The sequence below is a fragment of the Plectropomus leopardus genome, chromosome 1 (genome assembly GCF_026936395.1).
Source record: "Plectropomus leopardus strain MGB_pleo_1.0 chromosome 1, ASM2693639v1, whole genome shotgun sequence".
NCBI lineage: Eukaryota > Metazoa > Chordata > Actinopteri > Perciformes > Serranidae > Plectropomus > Plectropomus leopardus.
The window spans coordinates 12,547,658-12,569,032 of NC_142176.1; the positions used below are offsets into that span (position 1 = coordinate 12,547,658).

The window sequence follows — 21,375 nt, forward strand, 5'->3', positions numbered from 1 at the left end:
GTAAGGACAGAGTGCTAGTGTAACTTTATTCCCTCTTTGAAAGAGGGAAAGAATTGAAGAGAGTGTAAGAGTCGTGGGTCTGCCTTTCAAAACTGATCTGTTGTCGACTGCAGCTCAATGTATTATTTGTTTAAATATCTTTTCACCAGATTCCCTCCCTGCTGTGGTTTAGGCTATGAAATATTAATAAGCACTAAATATACACAAACAAAATTACGTTATAACGGGGAAACCCATATGTGGTGTGACAGCGTGCAAAATGCAATCATTTAGAGTTCATAAGTTATGTGAGCAGGTCAATTTGCATACAGATGTGTAATGCAGAGCCCTAACAAAGTGGCTGCTTAATTGAATTAGCACTGACAGTCTCGGTGGAGAAGTGCTGTGCCAGCAATGAGATTCCACTGTTGCAGAGCCGGGCAGCAGTAAGAGTAAACAGTTGCCCCACAGGGAGGCATATATATCGTTATGTTCCTCCTGTGGTCGTTTGGGACAGCGGAGCTGTCAGAAACAGGGCTGAGCTGTTACTTCTCTCTGTTTCAGTGTCCCATTGCCATTCTCACTCTTTACAAGTACCTTTCCTGCAGAAACACTCGTCGTCTTCTAACACTCTTTTGCTCACCCCTTGTCCCTATTCCTTTGGGGTTCTTCTTCTTTCTGTCCACACAGAGCACCATTGACCCTTTGGCCTCATTTCAACCAAGCAGTCTGGGTCACTAGAGTTCATTTAATATTAGAACATTGTGTTTCCATTCTCAAAAGTTGTGGATGGTAATAATAGAATTACTTCAAGTATATTGATCCAAAACTAAAAAGGGGAGGCTAGAAACACAGAGTGCGTTTACATGTTATAAAAAGTCAAATTATGGACTTTTAAAAGTCTTTTTAAAACTGGACTTTTAAAATACATTTAACATGTTAGTCCAACTGAAATCAAACTAAATCTAATTTCTTGAAGCTGGACTAACACACCTAGATAACGGGATTAGTAATCGAGCTACTTTTTCATGTATACTCCTAAACTGGACTTGAACTGGCCTAGATGTTCTGTCTCTCGCTGCAGTGGGCTTTGACCCAGTATAAATTCACAGAAGAAAGCAGGGAAAAACAAAAGAAAAAGAAGAATGGGAAAAAAATCTAATAAGACAAAGGTGAAAAAGTAAAGGGTAGAGTATGAACGACAAGTACAATGCCAAAAAATTATACGTTTTCCCTGTTGGACATTCAACACGTTTGCTGCTTGCTAATTTGTCTGGCATGTGATATAACAGGCCGGTAGGGCCATATTGCCATCCACCATGGCAGACCTAGACATACTTCCATGAATCAATTCTTCCCCAGTGCTTATATACTGGGAAAAGGACAGTAGTCCAATGAAAATGCTGTAACCATAACTCAACTTAACTGTGTATGTAGAAATACTGACAGCAGACTGTTGATTGAGGAGAGAATCATCATTCTTGTTTGACAAGGACTTAATACACAAACACGCCTTTTCATATATCCCAATGATTGTCCCACTGAGACGTTCTCAACACTCCAGCCTGTTCCTTTTTGTTCTGAAAATGTTGGCACGCAACTGTATTCCTTAGATGATCAAGAAGGTGCAGACATTCATCTGCACCATCAGTGAAAAGAAAATACAGCAAGAGCTGGATGGAGCAATGACATGGCTGTCACCATCTGTTAGCAACCTCACCTACATTTAAGAATACTGTCTGTGGTGGATATGCAAACTAGATCTAGGGTTTACATACATGTGCACGTGGGTTACACAGGGTTTTGGGGTTACTATACCAAAAGTGTTTCATGGAAACATGGCATTTGTAACCAAATATGTCTAGCTACAAAGACCCAGGAACTAAAATCCAAATTATATCAGAAACTAAAAGTCACTTCAGTGCATTTGTGTTTGCATTTGCACTGCACCCACTGTAGCGATGCCTGTTTAAAGGTCTAGTGTGTAGGATTTAGCTGCATCTTGCAGTGAGGTTGCAGACTGCAACCAGCTGAAACTTCTTCAGTGTGCCAAGTGTGTAGGAGAGCTACGGTGGCGAATGCAGTAACGCAATGGCCCTATCTAGAGTCAGTGTTCAGTTTGTCCAATTTGGGCTACTGTAAAACAACATGGCGGACGCCATGGAGGAGGACCAGCTCTACATGTAGATATAAACAGCTCATTGTAAGAAATAAAATGCAAAAATGATTAGTTAGTTTTAGGTGATAGATGGTGGAAAGAAGCTGTGCAGAGGTGGAGAGGCTGATTGAAGATACCAGACAGGCAAAATACTCACAATTACTCGCTAGCTGTCATTCCTTCAGTAGTGCTTTGCCTCTTCATCTTGCTTCTTTTTAGACTGATCGGTAAGTTGGCCACATAATTGTGCTTTAAATGTCAAAACCATTGAAGTTATAATCCTCATAATTTTTTTGAAAACAACCCTCATTTTTGACACTATTTGTGGGAAGCATTTTCCACTCAATGCTTTCACATTCTGTAATTACCTCTCAGTCTATCAGTTTTCATTGTTAGTGGCGGAGTCCACCATTCATGCGTTGAATTCAAATTACCTATATATATATGACAAATTCCCATAGAACGATGCAGTATGTAATCTGGCATTAATGTTTTTAATTTTAACTCTGATATCACCCTTATTTCTTACTGTTCCCCTGCTTACAGACACATCAGAGCTGTATAAAGTTGCTGCAAATGCAAACTGAACATTTCCTATTGATGGTAGTTCACAATGGCAAGGTTTTTTTAGCTTCTGTAAAGGTGTCACAGGAAATGCCACTGCTATTGTTCATCAAAAAAGCATCTAGGAAACAAAATATATGGTCATTTCTGGCATTTGGCAACAGATCAGTCTTGAATGTTGCATACCAGTAACTTAAAAAGAAGGAACAGCCACAGTGAGCTGTTCCTCGAAGATTTGCAGGTAACAAGCTACACGACTCCAACTCTTCAGCAAAGTAACCAGTAATCACAGGTGTCATTAAATCAACCAGGATTGAAATTCAAAGGATTGTAATTTAGAAAACAATGACGTGCTTGTTTGCAGTCCTATTTCACAATAGTAACAATCAGGGAGTCGACGTCATTTTGAGAAGCATGAAATATGGAACACTGGAGTCCAAAACTGGAACAAGGATAATTCTTGTTGGGTTTTGGGGTTCTTTGAATAGTTAAAAAAAACTGCAAAAAAAAAGGCACACACATCCTTGTGTAAAATGGAGTGGGTGCTGGACTGAGGAAACATCTGGCAAAGTAGAAATAAACGGATCTGCACACCAAGCTCCTGTTAGAAGGATATTTGTGCTGTGAGTTCTCAAGAAGTCTAAGGAAGAGCCACAAGCTTGAAAATTTACACAGCATTAAAATCCTTCTAATTAGAGCTACTTGGTGTACGGATCCATTTTCCCCAAGTTTTTCCTGGTTAAGTTCCCATGGTGGAAAAGTACTCTCTCGACATCTCCTAGCTTGTCAGCATCTTTCCTGACTCACATCCTGTCCAAACTGAGTCAGACTAAATACACCTTGTTCTGTCCAATGACAATTATGCACTGAAACTGTTGGTCAAAGTATTGTTTTAAACAGCCCAAGACAACATTTATGACTTGTATTGTGACATGATAATGCAGCAATGATATTACAGCAAGTAAAAGGCAGTCAAGAAGGCGTCACATTCACCCACTTATGAGCATTTTTGGAAAACTCCCAACTTAGTGTGGATGGAAAGCCAAAATGTAGCAAAAAAAAAGGCGTTAGCATGGACATCAGCCTCAGCCCTGCTCATCTCCTGAGCACAGATCCCGCATCACCCAACAGACCATCTCTCTCTCACCTAGGGCTCTGCTCTCACCTCCCTCCCTCAGCCGTGTTAGCCATTCACACTTGGCCTGTGAAATCACACTCTCTTCACAGGGGCTCTTCAACACGCCACGCTCTCTCTCTCTTTCCTTCCTGCCCTCCCTCTCTCTGTCCCCCGCTGTCTCTTTGAATTCTAATTGACTGAACAATGAATCCATCATTATTTCCCTCGCCTGTAGCAAACAGATGGGGCATTGCCAGTCTCTCTCCATTTTCATTGTCCCTATACATCTAACCCTGTCACCAGCGCCGCATCATCAATCTATCTACCTGTACGGCCGACCCCGTCTCTCTTTCACCTGTTCCAACAGCTCACAAATCAAAATGAATTTACTGGGTCAATCCCATTCTTGGTGTCCATGGCAGTCACTCTTTTTACTCACAAACTGACTCCCTTCCAAACACAAAGAGAAAGAAGAAAAAAAAGCTAAATATTACATTTTAAATTGAACTTTAAATCTAAGTTTGTGATTGCATCTATGTACAGCACAGAAACAGCTCTTATGATGTCACGGATCAAGTATAGTTTGGCTAACATATTAAGCATTTTTATGTCTGCCAGGAGAAACTGTTACCGGCTGCGCAGGCAGCTATAAAGGGAGTTATAATCACCTTTACTGCTGACTAATATCTTGTTTCTTATGAAAAGCACGGCTATTTTCTGTCAGAATGTATTAAGTGTTATTGCTGTTATAACTGAATGCTTCAGCTTTGCTCACAGGCCACCAAATGAACAAAAACACGAAGAAATTCAACAAAAACACATGATAGCCTTCAGTAAGGAGGATATTTTGACGTCGAACCGTGACTAAGTGCCTGCTTTGACATCTGTGTGTGTGTGTGTGTGTGTGTGTGTGTGTGTGTGTGTGTGTGTGTGTGTGTGTGTGTGTGTGTGATCGGTATTGTTGAGTGTGAGCTGTTTGTGTAAGAGTGAGAGACAGCCTGGAGTGGTGCATTGTTAAATATGAGACAGCAGAAGAAGGAATAAACACAAACACATCATGCATTGTGGATTAAATCCAGAAACTGCTGCATAAACAGTTTTGATGTGAAAGGTTTTCAATTCTGTTATTATATGACAAAACAGCGGCTTTAACACATTTTTAGATCAGTAAGCAGGACTGATGAAGTCCCTCCACCATCAGGATGACAGGAAACGGTTAAAGGACTCCTGCTTTTAAAAACTTGGATCCTATCTTTGTCATTCTGACCATAATCAACCCCTTTCAAAGCAAACATACTGAACTGTCAAAACAGGAAATGCACAGGTGAACATAATAACATCAACAATGGTCACTCCATTATGTGTCCATGTAAGATGCGTCAGTGAGCGCGTACACGAAATACAGTGTCTTCCCTTGGAATTTTGTCAGCAGCTGTGCTGAAATGCGTGACCTCAATCGAGCGTATTGAGAGTGTCCACTGACACAAGATACGCTTTAAACACATATTTGTACCGTTGTGAATGTCGAATTACATTTAATAAAATGCATCCCATACCACTCATAGTGCTACAGTCGCTCCTGCACATGGGGACAGATGTAAACTTTGACATATTTCAATCACACTGTAAAAAGAAACTATTTGTTTAAACTTAAAAAAAGCTTTTGTCTGGACTGCCTCATTTTTTTAAGTTGACAAGTTGAATCATTACTATCAAAATGACCTCAACTTCTCTTCTCAAATTCAGTTCACACTATTGTTTTTTTGGTTAAAACACTGTTTCTTTTTTACAGTCTAAGTAGAGCACAGATACAAGTTACTTACATAAAAATTGTATCGAAATATTTCAAGAGCTATTTGAGTGATGATATCAAAAGCAAAAATGGTTACAACTGGCCCCAGGTTAACCTAATCAATTAGGGTAAAAAAAATTACTCAAATTCTGGAAAAATTCAGATGAGAAAGAGCTGTTTAAAATAAAGATGCCATGTTGTATGTATGCACAAAACAGGGCACATCAAAGCTAACGTAAACACTGTTAGAATACAGCAGAGTGTATGAAAGAGCCATTCAGTTCAGTGTGTATGGCAAGCAAGGAGAGACATTTTGTCTACATGCAGGACAGGCAGGTTAGCAGTTAACTATGAATGTGAAAGTGAATGTTCAGTGTGAGCTACAGTTCATCTCAGCCACCAGACTAAGCTATTTTAAAAGCACGTGGAGAAACTTACTCCTGTTTCGCATCTCTGATCGACCTTCAAAGTATTTAGAATGAACATCAGCTAATAACAATCAATGGCTAATCAATGGGAGCACCCTTATCTGGGGGTGTTTGATTTATACAACTTACTCTGGCTGCTTTAAGTGTAGCAACTTTATTGTGTATGGGGAGATTTTTATATAGCAGGCAGAGCTGATCATAATAGGGGAAACACTGCAGTATCAGATCCTTGGAACTGGCTTATATGGAGTGCATCCAAAGTTAATGTTATTAATACCACCTGTGACAGGTCAAAATCTCTGCCAGGAAAACGGTCTACTCCAATCAGTTATACGACATTGTACTCACCAATTTAATTGCTGAGATCCAGAGATGAGCCAAACAGACATGTGGCAGGGCCATGTTGTAAACAAACCTTCCAGTTAGCCAAACTTATCTGGAAGAGACCACAAAGCCAAAAAGTAAATTTATTACCCTAAAATCCAACAGTTGACAGATGTACATCCTGGTTCAACTGTGACCTCCTGTACTTCCCACAGTTGTGCTTGCGCACATATTTTTGCCAAAATTTCAGTTGGCAAACACATCTCCCCCTACCTCATACCCTGAGAGATGAGTATCAGTGGTGAATTGGCTCCACATGCTCAAATGTCAAGAAAGGAAATATTCAAACATCCATTTTCCTTATTAAACAGAAAAATACAACCGTGTTCTGAATTCAAGTTTCTCTCTTTTACCAAACTAAGGCTAACTTAAGTGTCTTGTTAACTCATTGTAAAACACACTTTATCCATATAAAACCCACCAAATTTTCTTGGTTCTTCTTTCTATTGTTCCAACAATCACCAACTCTGGTTTGGATGGAATAATATGATAAATAGAAAATATGCCATTTTCCCCACTGTCTCTCTCTGCCGTTACTGGCCTGCTGTTTACGAATCTTGTAGTATTATCCCCACCACTCGCAGTCGCCATCTTCCTGAGCTCAGCTGCCTGTTACACCAGTACACTGAGCTCTGGTGTCGCGGGCTGTGCACTACATCCCCTCAATACAGCATCTTTGTATCAGTTTATTAGAAAGAATAACACCTGTATTCTTTTGTATTTTTTTAAATAACACACCATGTATGAATATCAGTTATTCTGTGTAACTATCAGTCTTGTACAAACAGTTTATGTACAAGTAAAAGGTGTACATAGATATAATATTATTTTATTTTATTTTTTATTTTATCTAATATGTATTTTGTAATTTTTTTAATCTTTTTTGCATGAAAATCAACTTTTTTGCATTGTTCTCTGTTTTTGTCTCTTGAGCTGATGTCACGGTGAATTTTCCCAATGTAGGATTAATAAAGTCTTATCTTGTTTTTTTAAATGCTAACTTGTTTACAATCTGACGGATCACATGAACGCTCACCTTGACCTGTCGGACTTCTTGATTACTTTGATGAATCCAATTTCAACCGATGACAGTCAAAACCATATAAATCTTAACAACGAATGAACACTTAAACATACAGGACTTTTAACTTCAAACTATCAAACTAACTATCTGAACATTCTGATGCTAAAACTGAGGAGGAAAAAAAAATCTAATCAACCTCCTACACACTTGAGTCAAGCCAATGTGATGCTGGGACTGAGGGGGTTGCCGTGCAGCATGGTGCTGTGCGGCGCAGTGTTGTGTTATGTTGTGCTGTGCTATGCTGTGAGGGATAATGATCCGTGGCTGTGTAAGCCATTAGTGAGTAAGTGGTTATGTTGGAGCCCCTGTATCCCTGACGCCCGCTGTCACTTTGATAAATATGCAGCACACAGATGCCCTTCCATGCAACAGCTCTCTGCTGCACATAGACGTGCCATTTAGTTTATTATGTGCCTCACAATTTATTAATTGCCATGAATATTTTGAGTTTAGAACCACATTGAAAAATGCAACACTGGTTGTTGGTGCACCTTGTGTGTGTGTGTGTGTTTCTGTGTGTGTGTGCATGAAGATCAGTGTGATGGGCTGTAGTATGTTGTGGTTACAGCTGGCAGTCCAGGGACAAGCATAGTCCTGCAAGCACAAGGCCCAGAAGGCAGTGAACCACGTGATAAAAAAAACCTCGCAAAGAGAAAATGACAACACTAGCTCTGACATGCATATCCGCTGACAGCGAGAGAGGACTGCGTGTGTGTTTGTTTCCTAGTGCGCTGAATTCACCCTTGACTCCCTTCAAAAGCTGATTTGTTTGGGTCACCTCAGAAAACCTCCACAGACATTCGGGGAAGGCTTCCTGCAAAGCCGTCTCTTTCAAGTCTGCTTATTTTCACCTCATTTCACACCAGTATGAGATGGGCTCGTATGAAAGGGCTCAATTCACGGTCCGCCGAGCAACAGTTTTTAAAAAGAATACATTAATAGATGCACTCCCTGATCTCCCTCTAATGTTGGGTGAGTAGCCGGCCCTCGCAACCGTATGCTGGCCTGCCCACTTTCACTATGTTTGTATGGAAGGACAATCAGTATAAAGCAAACGTATATATTCATTCACGCTGAGTGTTTGTTTTTAGCCAGGGTGCCTCTGTCCCACATGCAGATTCAAAGCTGTGATTCTCTTATGGAGTGGAGATGCGGCAGCTCTTTGTCTGTGTGAAAGGTTGGAGGAAAAGAGGCTTTTTCATGGTCTGAGTCCACTGTGAATCGAGCTTTACATCCTGTTCAACTCTTTTGCAAGTGAATTAGATCCAGTGGCATTATACCGAGAATTCCCTGGGGTCAAACAGACACGGATAATTGTGTTTTCTAGTTTCTCTGCTTTGCTTCTCCCTTTACTTATGTTTGCGCACTGGTTTGATATTTGTGTTGATCATCTAAATCTTTTTAGTCTTTTTTTTGTCCCACAAATGGTATAATGGGTGAAATGTCAAAAAAAAATCTTATTTCTCACAGTTGAGTAAGTTAGGGGAGCTCTTGTGAAGTTTCATTTCTCATCCAAGTGAGGTATTCTAGGCGTCTTTGGGAGAAAATCTAGTTGGTTCCCTAACTAAAATGTAACCTTTGCAAAGCTTTTGTTTTGACAATATAACTGAAAAGTGCTCCCTGAGGTTGGCAATTAGGCCTTCAATTGTGTGCAAGTTTAGGTGTGTGCACACCAGTGTGCCTGTTTGTGTTCAGGTTTCGAGGCATATATGAAAAAGTGTGCCATAGTAGACAAAGAAGAAACCCAATAAACGCAGCAGCGTCTGCAAGAAAAAGCCTGGAACTTCTTCCAATTGTGCTAGTAGGTTAATCTTCAACCCAGCATTGATCTGCATTTCCCAACACGCTAGCAGGTTCCTCGGCACTGCTCACACTGGAAACACTGGTCTGGCATTAAGCCTTAACTGGCTTGCTGTGGCACTCCCAGTTAGGACTGTCACTACTGTGGCCAAGGGACCGTTCTGAGAGAGTGGAGATACCAGTTCTGTTTTCAGGATGGAGCCAAAACCACCGTTTTGTCTCTGTGTGAGTGTGCGCAGGAAGACAGGCCTCTTATTATTTTACTAATCTCTGGATTAGGAAAAGCAGCTTTAGGCCTTCAACTCGTTCTCACTAATCAGCTTCAGTGTATTCAGCAAATATGATCTATAACTGCACTCTCACTTTGCATCTGTGCAAACAAACAGACACACTTACAAACCAAGAGTAAAGACGGGGCAGGAACATTGTGTTTTTCATTTGTTATTATGTTCTGATTACCAGTTTTTTTCGGGCAACAGTGCACCGGTGATTTAGATGTGGACATGGCTTTGATTGACTGTCCTGTTTTGGCATCGTCTTCGTCACCTAAATGTGTATTATCAACCAATGTCTTTGTTCAGTTAAGCTCATAATCGCTATCAATAGACCTGCAGTATTAAGGAGCTCATCTGGACTTTGGAACAATAGCATTGGCAATGAAGTATTTTCCGCATTGATCTGTGCCAAATCACTAAAACGTTCGTAATGAACTTTTATGTCTCCTTGGCAACACCAACTGTTCGCATTCACATCGCAGACTTCTTTTATTTCATGTTTTATTTTATTTTTTTCCAGCTGATCACAGGAGTCAAAGCACGTGAATAATGCAGCGTTTCAGATCTGTGCTGGCCAATATAACTGATTTGCCTACAGTGATAATACTCGAATTCCTTAATATCAGAGAACATATTGGTGTGTGTGTGTGTGTTTGTGTGCGTGTATATGAGAGAGAGTGAGAGAGCGAGAGAAAGCGAAAGACTGCTGGAGGCTTTGTTCATCTCAGAGCTGCCTGACTTTCCTGGAAATAGGATTTTGATCTTTTGCATTGAGAGTGATTATAGTTCACTTCGTTCACACATGCCTGCACCCAAACTTTGACAAGCTACAGCGGCCAAGGTGCACAGTGTGTAGGAGAATGTGTAAATATGCTTGCATGTGGGTGACTCCCTGCGTGTTTCTGTGTGCGCACCTTAGCCAGAATCATTGGGGCTCGCAGATGGCAACCAAACATGCCAGCCGTAAACACACACACACACACACCTCCGGAGCCAGCCTGGAGTCAGGGCCTTGTATCCTGGAGGTGCGTGCTGCCAGCTTACAGCTCTCTTGGAGAGTGCATCACTCCAAGACGGCAAGCTGCCTCCCTGATCCCCACAGAACCTTATCAACCTGGAATGAGGCTTTTTCTGCTCCTTTACATTGAAAGCCAACTAGACACAACGCCAACAGTTGTGTACACTGTATGGTACAGAGAGTGGTTTAAGATAGATGCACAATGACCAAATAACCCTCCTGTTGTGTTGTGGGTCAAATTGACTCATTTTAAAATGTGAAAATCTTTCTAAAGCTTTTTTTTACCAGTATAAAAGTTATTTTACTGGAGATAATCAGTGTAATCGACATTTAAAATGAAAATGTTTTACATTACAGAGGTACTGATCGGGTCACGTTGACCCAGCAGTGAAACTGAGGTCAGAAGTGTCAAATTTAAACACAATTTTGTTTGTTTCTTTGTAAATGTGAAACATAAGTTCCTACCCCAAGGAAAGACGACGTTTAAACATGCATAGCAAAATCTAAAAAAAAACCAAAAACGTAGAACTATTTTAAATGAAGGTATTCCAATTTTAATTGAATAAGTTTAAACATGTAGGCCTATTTAAAAGAAGAAAAAAACATGACCTGTGAGAAGTTAATGGCACCATTGCACCTAATATTGATGTGTTATTAACTGTGTTAGTAATGATGTACAAACAATTTTAAGTAGGATTTTAGTAATGACAAATGAACTAAGGGTTAAGTGAGTCTACATATGAATATATACAACATATATTTTCTGAAAATAAGTAATGAAAGAAAAATCTAAACAACCATTATATATATATATACACACTATGCTGTAATATATATAATATTAAAGCATATATACTATGTCTACGTTCTAGAAAAAACCTTAAATATGACTATGAACCTATAAAATGAGCATAATAGATCTTCTTAAACCCTACCTTCAATCTTTCTAGTCTCATTTCAGGCTATCTATGGATAATCATGTCTATAACAAACCTGGTTTTCAGTGAACAGGCTGCAATACGTATTTTATGTTCTATAATATTTGTCAGGTCACTGTAATGTTGACTGTTATCCAACGTAATAAATTTTTGCCGAAAATTCAGGAGCAAATCCATACTGTTGGGTATCATGACAGTGAAATTTTAAAGTTTTGCAATCCATAAGCCCCACTGTAATGTGGCTGATACCTAAAATACTTGGTTAAACTTTCAGCTACACTTTCTTGTTTTTACTGCTGCCAAGGAGGTTGTGTTTTTGGTGGCATTTCTGCGCTTGTCAGCAGGATTATGGAAAACCTACAGGCCCGATTTTCAAGAAGGGAAGGGTAAAGCAGGGACCAAGGAAGAACCCAATACAGTTTGGGGCGAATCCGAGTCACAAGGCAGATACACTTATTATTTTTCACTTTCGTTAACATTGCAAGAAAGGGCATTTGACCTTGGCGGTTCATCAACCTTCTAGAGAATGCTGATGAAAATTGGTCTGTTTGGCTAAATCTGGCACATTTATATGATAAATTTAATTAATGTGCATTGTCTCTTCTTGATTAAAATAAACATTAACTTTAAAAATACTTATATGATTTTTAAGCAGCTGACTGCCCAGCAGACCCTTTATCGCACACAACACAGATACATGAACACATGCATGTCCAAGCCCAAACACCTTTACTTCATATGTATAATACATACAGACTATTTTTTGTGAGCACGTGCATACACAAACATACACGCAGACTGCTGATAATCCTAGTTGGTAAGTAGCTGGTGAGGCAAAGAAGGGGTCGAAATTAAATATTTATTCCGAGAAAGGAGGTGGAGGGGAGAACAGCGGATGGAAAAAGATAAACAGAAGGAGAGAGAGAGAGCGCAAGTCTTCAAGGTGTATGTGACAGAAGTGACTCGCAGCTGACCCCAGAATCCTCTGCTCACCGCCATCAGGAGCGACAAAGGTAGGACACAAAAAAAAAGAAAGATGAAAGATGAAAGCCGCACTCTGAAGTGTTACACCGACAGAACATCCCGCCTGTGTGACCCGGTGTGAAGCAGAATGCATAACAGTGCCAGCGATGACAGACGGGGATGTTGACTTACCAGGGTGTTACACCTTGCATGATGTGCACATGCAAACAAGTAAACACGGGTGAATATACAGCGGAATGAGCTGTAATCACCCAATCAAATGCACACGACGCACACAAATATATGCACACTCAAACAAAAACCAACCAGCCCTGAAGATGCCATCCAGCTGCTATTATCAGCTGCATGCAGTGATGGATGCGTGTTTGCGGTCTCAGTCCAGTGTGTTTTAGCTAAAAGGACAATCTTGGTGTTGTGTTGGTTCAAAGGCCTAGCAGCATGCTGTCTCTCAGCTGGAGGGCTAATCAGCATCCAGCAGTGGCGTATCCACACTTTTTATACTAGGTTGGCCCATGTGGGGAACTGACTTTTGCAGGGGTGACATGAAGTTTGAGCGCTGCTGCGGGCACTCGCATCGGCATAGCTTTAATGTACCATTTTTATCTCCACTAGCTCAGATCAGTTCATTCACAGAGTCGATAAAAATATAGATACAAACATGATTTCAAGTAAAATTAGACGTGTGAAATGGGACACCCTGATAAGCTATTCAAAAGCTTGTAAATAGGGGCGCAGACATTAAAAGACACACAAAGTTTAAAAATATAAAGTTCATCCTAAAATCTAACTCTAATCTAAAACCAAAAAGCATCAAAATCACTCTAAGATCCCAAAAAGTATAGTAACACAAATACAATACATGTAGACAAATGGCACTACCCATAACTTCTTCAATTACTAAAACGTCAGTGTCTTACATTCCTTTTTATAGTTCAGTTCATCAACACAACAAACACCACACAAATGTAAAATAAAGCTTCTATACTATGTTGAACAAATTGATCCCCCAAAAGTAAACAGTACAATAGCAAGTATAAAGTGCCAACACAATTAAAATGCCAAAACCTTAAACTAAATCAGCCTCTGTGAATAAACCTTTTAGCAGCTGTTTCAACTTATTAGTATGTGAATTAATCAGGTTAAACACTATTCTGGCACATAACTGCCTCTGAGGTTTAACACTGAATTGCACCTCTAAATGAAAATAGTCATCAGACTGACTGTGCAGATAGCCAGTCATAATGGGGTGGCACCTGGGGTGGCCAATAAGATTTCAGGGGTGGCCCGTGCCACTTCCTAGACACACCCCTGACATCCAGTATCAAAATATCTTCAGGTCTGATCTGCCTCTGCTTACTTTTGGTGTGCAGAGAAAGCAATATTTGTGATAAATGTAGTAAACAATCAGGGAAAAAAATGCAGTGAAAAGAGATGCAGAGAAAGTATCACTGGCCAACAATGTGATCGTGTCCCAGTGAGGAATTTTCTGGCATTCGCCCTCCCTGTTTACATCCTATATTCCCACATTTTTTAATTTCGCTTCCACTCTCACGACACTTCCTCTGTCGAGTTCTCTGCATGTTTGAAACAAAAACAAAAGCGGGCTGAACTAGAAAAGAAGTAGGGCGCGGAGCTAACCCAGCTGCCTAGCCAGGCATTCCTTATTCCTTTGGCTTTTAATGCCGGCTGTTATAAAATATGCATGGCGTGGCGTGGAGGGGAGCTACTTAAGGTGGACTACTTTATGTGCCCATGTGTTGTTGTGTGTATGTGTATGTGTGTGTGTGTAGTACAGAGTGCATATAATGGAGTCCTCTTTAATGGGCTGGAGAGCAGGACAGTCTCCTCGGTGCCCTTATGGACAGTGTTTGGCTGTGTCTCCATTTACATACGCTGAAGCTGCTATGGTAGATGAGAATGGGATGTGCAGTTCCCATAGGAGGAAGACCTGTAGTAATATGAGGTCAACCAGGATGCATAATACATGTAGAAATATACGGTGTATCCTGATGTCCATTTGTTTGTGGTGAAAACACATCACCTCACATATTAGCGGATGCGCTCATCAGATCCAGTTGCACTTTAAGTGACCACAATGCCATCATGCAATAAACTTAATCTTGACCAACAGTTGTAAATATTAGGCTATAAAGCAGCTACAAATAACTTAATACACTTTCTCATGCATTAAGTGTGACCTAGTATAAATTTGAGCCCTCATTTTTGATTATTAGAGACCGTTTCCATGGTTATTTTTGAGTCACTACACTAAACCTTGGACTTATATCAATCCCTCTCGGAGCCGACAGACTCATGACGCATTAAGCTCCGCTGCTGAGCTATGACAAACCGTTACTTTTAAATCCAGCCTAAGTCAACTTCATGCTCATAGTTATTCATTTCACCCATTTTTTTAAAATGATGAATCATCATTAAAATTGAACTCCCTCACATACAAATCCACCCACAAAGGTCAAAGTGTTCGCAATTAAAACAGTGGTTATTTGCAGTGCCGGAGAAGTGACTGACAACTTAACAAAAGAGGTCAATTACATAAAGGTGATGGAAAACACTGTGCATTAGCTCAGCTGTTATGACATTCACTAAGAAAACGCTTAATTTAAGGTACCTAACCATAACCACTGTAACTGCATGAGTTAGCATTTCGCAGCCAAAAATGCTCAACAACTCCCAAGCATCGATTCAGCACGATGACTGGCACTCCTTCGGCATCACCAACAGAGCAAGCGCACTCGAAGACTTCTGCCGACCCTTGTACGGCTCTTCTAGACCTTCCAAATGTTATCAAATGGATCAAATCCTGACAGTGAAACAAGTCTTTTCACGGGGTTGTGACGCGCAAAAAAATGTTATCACTGATTTACAGGCGTCTCATTCCCAATGTGCGTCAATGGAAAAAGTCTTTTTGCATGCACCACGTGACGGACTCAGGAGTTATAAGTCCACTGTTTGGAGCAATCGTTGTGGGCTTGGTCTATATGATAAGTATTAAAGGTTAGGTACCAGACTAGGTCTTGGCTAGTAACTTTCTACAATCTCTGCTGGTTGCTCGGTAACTGCTCCTGGCCAGGAAATAGTCCACTATTTTGTCTAACTGTTGTATTGACATTTTGGTTTTTCTAACGTGTTAACAAGAGAGCCGTAGAGGTGCTGGTAAATGGATCTTATTAGCTTTGGGCAGAGCCAGGCGAGCCGTTCCCTCATTTCTAGTCTTTATGCTCAGATAGTCCTCTGTTGGTGGCTGCTTCATATTTACTGTACAGAAGAGAGTGGTATTGATCTTCTCATCTAACTATCTGCAAGAATAAAGATAAGTGTATTTTCCAAAACGTTGAACTCTTTCTTCATCAGAGTTGTACATCTCACATATTACGTTTACATCTGATATTTATGAGGTTATTGATCAAGAGTTTTTTTGGCTGAGACAGGCAGCAGCACACATGGTTACAGACAATAAAGCAAACATACAACAATTAAAAGTGAAAACAATTAAAGAGCAACTTACAAGAAAAAATATAAGATATCCCAAAAAATCTGCACTCATTCAAAACATTTTCAGGTACCTGTTTCCAAATCATATATCAATGAGACAACCTCCAAAAAATGTAGATAAGTTGGCAACTGATTTGAAGCCGAGGTAGTAGCATATTGAACACTTTTTCCCAGTTCAGTATGGACTTTATAGGTACAATTAGGAAGAATAAATCATGGCGAAAAAGAAAATAACCTCCCATACTTTTTGTAGGATGTAAATCTATAGGAGGAGGCAAACAGAGAATAGCCTTTTAAATAAGAATGTACCAAAGTTAAGTCTACGGGTGGACAAGGCAGACCATCCAGCCCAAACATCCAGAGAGCAATGGTGACGAAGGGCTTTGAGATATGTAATAAATCTCAATACTCCATGGTAGACAGTACCCAGCGTGTGCAGGCATTGTGAAGATGCATGCATGTTTAAAACATCGCCATAGTCAAGCACAGAAACAAAAAAAAAAGTTGCAGCAAAAAGTCTCCTTCTGGCCACAAACTCATTTCTAAAATAAATGTCCAATGTTAACTTAAGCTTTTTCATCAGTGGCTGAATTTGAGCCTTCTAACAAAAACAATCATAAATCATAACTCCAACATACTTGTAATGATATATAGTCAATCTCAGAGCCTTGAAAACTGGTAAAAAAAAATAGATATATACACTTTTTCTTCTATGTGTTTAATGTTCAAGCATTATGATTCCACTTTAAACAAATTTAAGCATAGAAAGTAAGTTCTGATCATTGAAGCATGTGTGACCCCTGAATGTTTGTGAATCGTAGATGCGCTCAAAGCACAGTAGTAATAATTGTGATAATTATATGTGGTGTAAGCATTCCCTACATTATATTGATTGGCCTTCTTGTTCACTGCAGATACCAACAGTTGCTAATTATGCTACCACTCTTTTGTTCAAAAGAGATACTGTGGGAGGAAGGAGATTGAGGGGATGCTCTAGCTGCTTTCTGTCTTGTTCTCTCTTTGCTCACCAAAAAAAAATGTAAGAAAAGTTTAATTACGGGATTAACACGAGAGAGACTTCAGCTGTATTTGTCTCACTTTTGCCTCGTCATATGAAATCTGTCACCTCTCGAGTGATTCAGACATCCCCATATTGTGCATTCAAGTCACGTACTCAAGGCTCCAGCATACTATACAAAATTAGATCCGGCGCAAGGGCCGCCACACTGCTGTTACTGTAAATATGAATTTGTGAGTCACTGCCAGTTTACTCACTTCAGCTCGAGAACTAGTCATATAATGATGTCCATGACGGGGGGGGGGTATTAGTTGTAGTGGGTGAATCTCAAGCTCCTCATTGCAGAAAGTAAATCAAAAACATGCAGCCATAAAGACACACTTGACATACATACTGAATTATACAAGAAACAACCATATTTTTGATAATTTGTAGGTCACAGTGTACATAGGACCACTGAATTAGGAGGCTGTGTTTGCCAGCCTACACAGCGACTTATCATGATTTTGGTCAAAAATCCACAATTTTGCCTTCTCAAACACATCATATTTTATGTTGTTTCAAGTGAACTGCTAATTTTACTATTTCACAAATTCGCCCAACCACCCAGTTGGACAGCTGTTTCATCAGGAAACGTGTGAGACAAAGACAGAGCCTCCAGCCACCCGGTCTCTTCTCCACTTCTGACAAATTCTCACCCTTTTGTCACATATATCAAAAGAAGTTTATGAAATCAGCTTTCTCGTGTGATTCAGAATGTGTCGGAATTAATTTTTCTTTTCTCAGTTTTATCTTATCGTCCTTAACACACACGCACACACACACACACACACACACACACACACACACACACACACACACACACACATATAATCTATTCATCTCAACGCCAAATCTCAATTGCTTTGCTGCTTTTTATGCTTCAACGTACCTGTAAAGTGTTCAGACATATCACAGAGGGAAGGTAGCCTCACATTACACTACAGTACAGCCCTAAAATGTATGTATTTTTTATTCTTTTAACTCACTGAATTATCTTTTTGTGTGTTTATTTGTTTGTTTTATTCCCTTTACTTTTAATATTAGGCTCTTTCCTCCATCTCTTCTTCCTTGTTTTCTTTGCATTAGCCTCCTGCAAGCAAATTTCTCAATGAGGAGAAAGAGAAGACTTTCTTCCAGCCTCTTTTTCATAGTTTCTTTTGACCCTCTGAGTCCCACATAGACCAATTCCTTTCTTTTTTTTGGGAGGGGGATCTTTAGGGGGAGAAAGCAGGTAAATAGTATATGCCACCTAACAGTGTTATACTTTATCTGAAAGCAGGGAACCTGAAGATTAATTTTAGATGAGGCTCAGCACTGTGTGTCAAGTTTCTTTAGTCATAAATCTGTTTTTGTTACGTGCCTACTATAACTTTTAAAATTAAGACTGTATAGGGTCGTAGAACAGTATGTTGTAAGTATTTGATGGCAATCCCGATGCTCACTTTGGTCTCAGAAGTTGTTTCAGCAGTTTTGGTTTGATACCATCTGTTACACAGATTAAGTTCTGATTTTAATTTTAGCTTTTTACCACTGAAGAATTTATAAGAAAAGGTCAAAAGTTCCTCTAAACCATCACATTAAGACATCAAAAGGAGAATCACCATAGAAAAATCTACGCTGTGACTGTGTCTCAAAAGTTTTAGACATTGGGAGTATTCTGTAAGAATTGCATTTGTCTGAGCAATTACATTTTGAAAAAGCTGAGAAACCCCCTTGTTGTCAATACACCCCTGAATGCCTGAGGTCTCTAGTTTGAAAGTGTAAAGTTTCACGAGACTGTGATTATCCTAGAGGTCACTAAAGGTCATTTTGTACAGTTATGTCCGTTTTAAAGAAGTGGCCTCACTACAATGAAATGGCTACTATAAGGACTAAAATCCTTACACACGAATAAAACTGGGCTCACTGAATCCACAAAAATCTTGCCTCTCCAGTCAAAACCAATTAAGGGTCCCAGTATGCAGAAATATTCAAATTCAAAACACACAAGGCATAACACATTTATACAGCATGATTTTTTTTTGTTTGTTTTTCTCAAAACTGCAATGGATTAACATAAAGTGGGCATCTCTGTAAAGGGGAGACTCGTGGGTACCTACAGAACCGATTTTCATTCCGAAATCTTGAGGTGAGAGGTCAAGAGAATCCAGTGAAAATTGAACTTTTTCCTCGTCAAAATTCAACCCAACTTTGGAGCATCATTAAGCCTCCTTTTGGGGAGCTACCGTATCATTGTTAGAACTACCAGATTCTTAAGCTCTCTGTAGTTTTATGTAATACCAGTCATTACTCTGGCTTTAAAACTCAACTCGCTACAGCCTCAAATGTAGACCAGGATCGCCAGCAGCTTGGCAGGTCTCAGGGGGTTTATTAATTGGTAAAACCATGTAAAACACTACTATTAGTATAAGTACTTTTAAAATGTGTTTGGAGAGGGGCTTTAAAGTTTTAAGGAGTTTAGTCCTTATTTCTGCATGTCTGCATTTTGAGATGCAAGCTGACACAAAGTAGATGGTGTGGAGATCAGAGTAGATCATCTTTAAAAAAGTTGTCATTTAAGCTGGAAACAGATGTGATGTGTTTGCAATGGATGCTGTGTTTCTGAAATGATGTCAGACAAAGTCAAAGAATTCTTCAGCACGTTATCAGTCACGTATTATCAGCTTGCAGTGTCAGGGAGAAAGCTATTACCATTATGACGAAGTTTGTTTTGATTTGAGGGACATTAAAATGACAATTACCCCGAGCTTTGATTTGTCAGTAATAGGTAAATAGATAGATTGCTGTTGCCTGATTTAACAGTCAGTTGGAGATGCCTCCAGCGGTGATGAGCATCTCCAGTTTCTTCTGGCATTTTGCAAATGACACATCTGCTTTCAATGAGGTTCTTAAACCTACCAGCGCAGCTAATAATGCCAATCCTTTCTCATGGCAATTCTCTGCTACTTTCATTGAATCCTGACCTTTAAATTGTTAAATAAACTAACATTAAAAACAGACCCGATGAGGGGAGTCACGTGACGCCTGTCGGAGAATGGCTGCTTGAAAACTTCGCTCTTGCCACCTCTTCAACATTCCACGTTTAAAGTTACCAATGAGAGACAAGATACTGTATTAAGAGATTTAACAGTGTTCACATGGCTCCAGTAAATGAAAAAGTGGACAGAAAGGGGAGAAAAGCTGCTAATGTAAGCTCTACACCTGCTAGCACGGGAGAGCATCGTGGTGTCAGCTATGCTAATGTAGCCGCTGGTGCTGCTTCGGATGCTACCACCGACCGTATAAAGGACGATACTAACGCTGCTGGCAACGAGAGCGTCATGGCGAGGGATATTGCAAGAATTTATGAACTTCTCCAGAAGACATCCGAGCAGCAAGAAACTAAACTGAATGATATCAAGAGAGCCACGGATTCCGTGGATGGTAAGCTAACCGAGCTGACTAGCCGCATCAATGACATCGAGGGCCGCCTGGACTTTCTGGAGGATGCCGACAGAGCTCTGAAAGCCAACCCGCCAGCTAGCATGGCTGATTTGGATGCATTACGCCAAAAAGTGGATGAGCTCGATAACCGCGGGAGGCGTAACAATCTACGGATCGTGGGCTTCCCCGAGTCTTGTGAGAAGGGGGACCCCCTCTCTTTCCTACAGGCCTCTCTCCCTGAAATTCTGGGCTTGGAGTTCCCAAGAGGGTTCGAACTTGACCGGGCTCACCGATCTCTCGCCCGACCGAGACCGGACGGGAAACCACCGCGACACTTTATGGTGAGATTCTTGCGATACCAAGACAAAGAACGGATCCTGAGAGCCGCCCGTGAACGGGAGAATGTCACCTGGGAAGGCCATCGTATTATGCTTTTCCCGGACTATTCTCGTATTGTGGATGAAAAGCGACGTCAGTTTAATCAGTGCAAACGTCTGCTTCATGAGCGCCACATTAAGTTCGCCCTGAAATTCCCCGCTACCCTGGTGTTCAAGACGAAAGACGGACAGAAGACGTTTGATAACCCCAAACAAGCTCTCTCTTTCATAAACACACTGTAGACGGGAGCCTTTCTGGATACTACCTCGCCCCCCACCCGTTCGGACATTAATTGACGGACTTCCCCTGGTGATTTACGCGGCTGTTTGGTGACCTTTACTGGGTGAATTCATCTTACCTCACGAAGAGCAACCTCGTTTGCCCCCACATTCATGGCTTGTTCTGGACTATGATTCTCCTTCTTCTACAGAGACCTCAGGTAAAAGTCGGGGTTAAATTAATTTATAACTGAGTTAAAAG

General features: G+C 40.4%; 1 long non-coding RNA gene across 1 annotated transcript in view; it reads right to left on the reverse strand.

Annotated features, from left to right (window-relative positions):
• Window positions 1–6,386: 6,386 nt before the first annotated feature.
• LOC148190374 (uncharacterized) overlaps window positions 6,387–21,375 on the reverse strand; it is an 82,545-nt gene continuing 67,556 nt past the window's right edge. The window contains exon 4 of the long non-coding RNA XR_015776217.1: window positions 6,387–6,474. This is a non-coding gene — a long non-coding RNA (uncharacterized LOC148190374). The remainder of the gene's footprint in view (window positions 6,475–21,375) is intronic.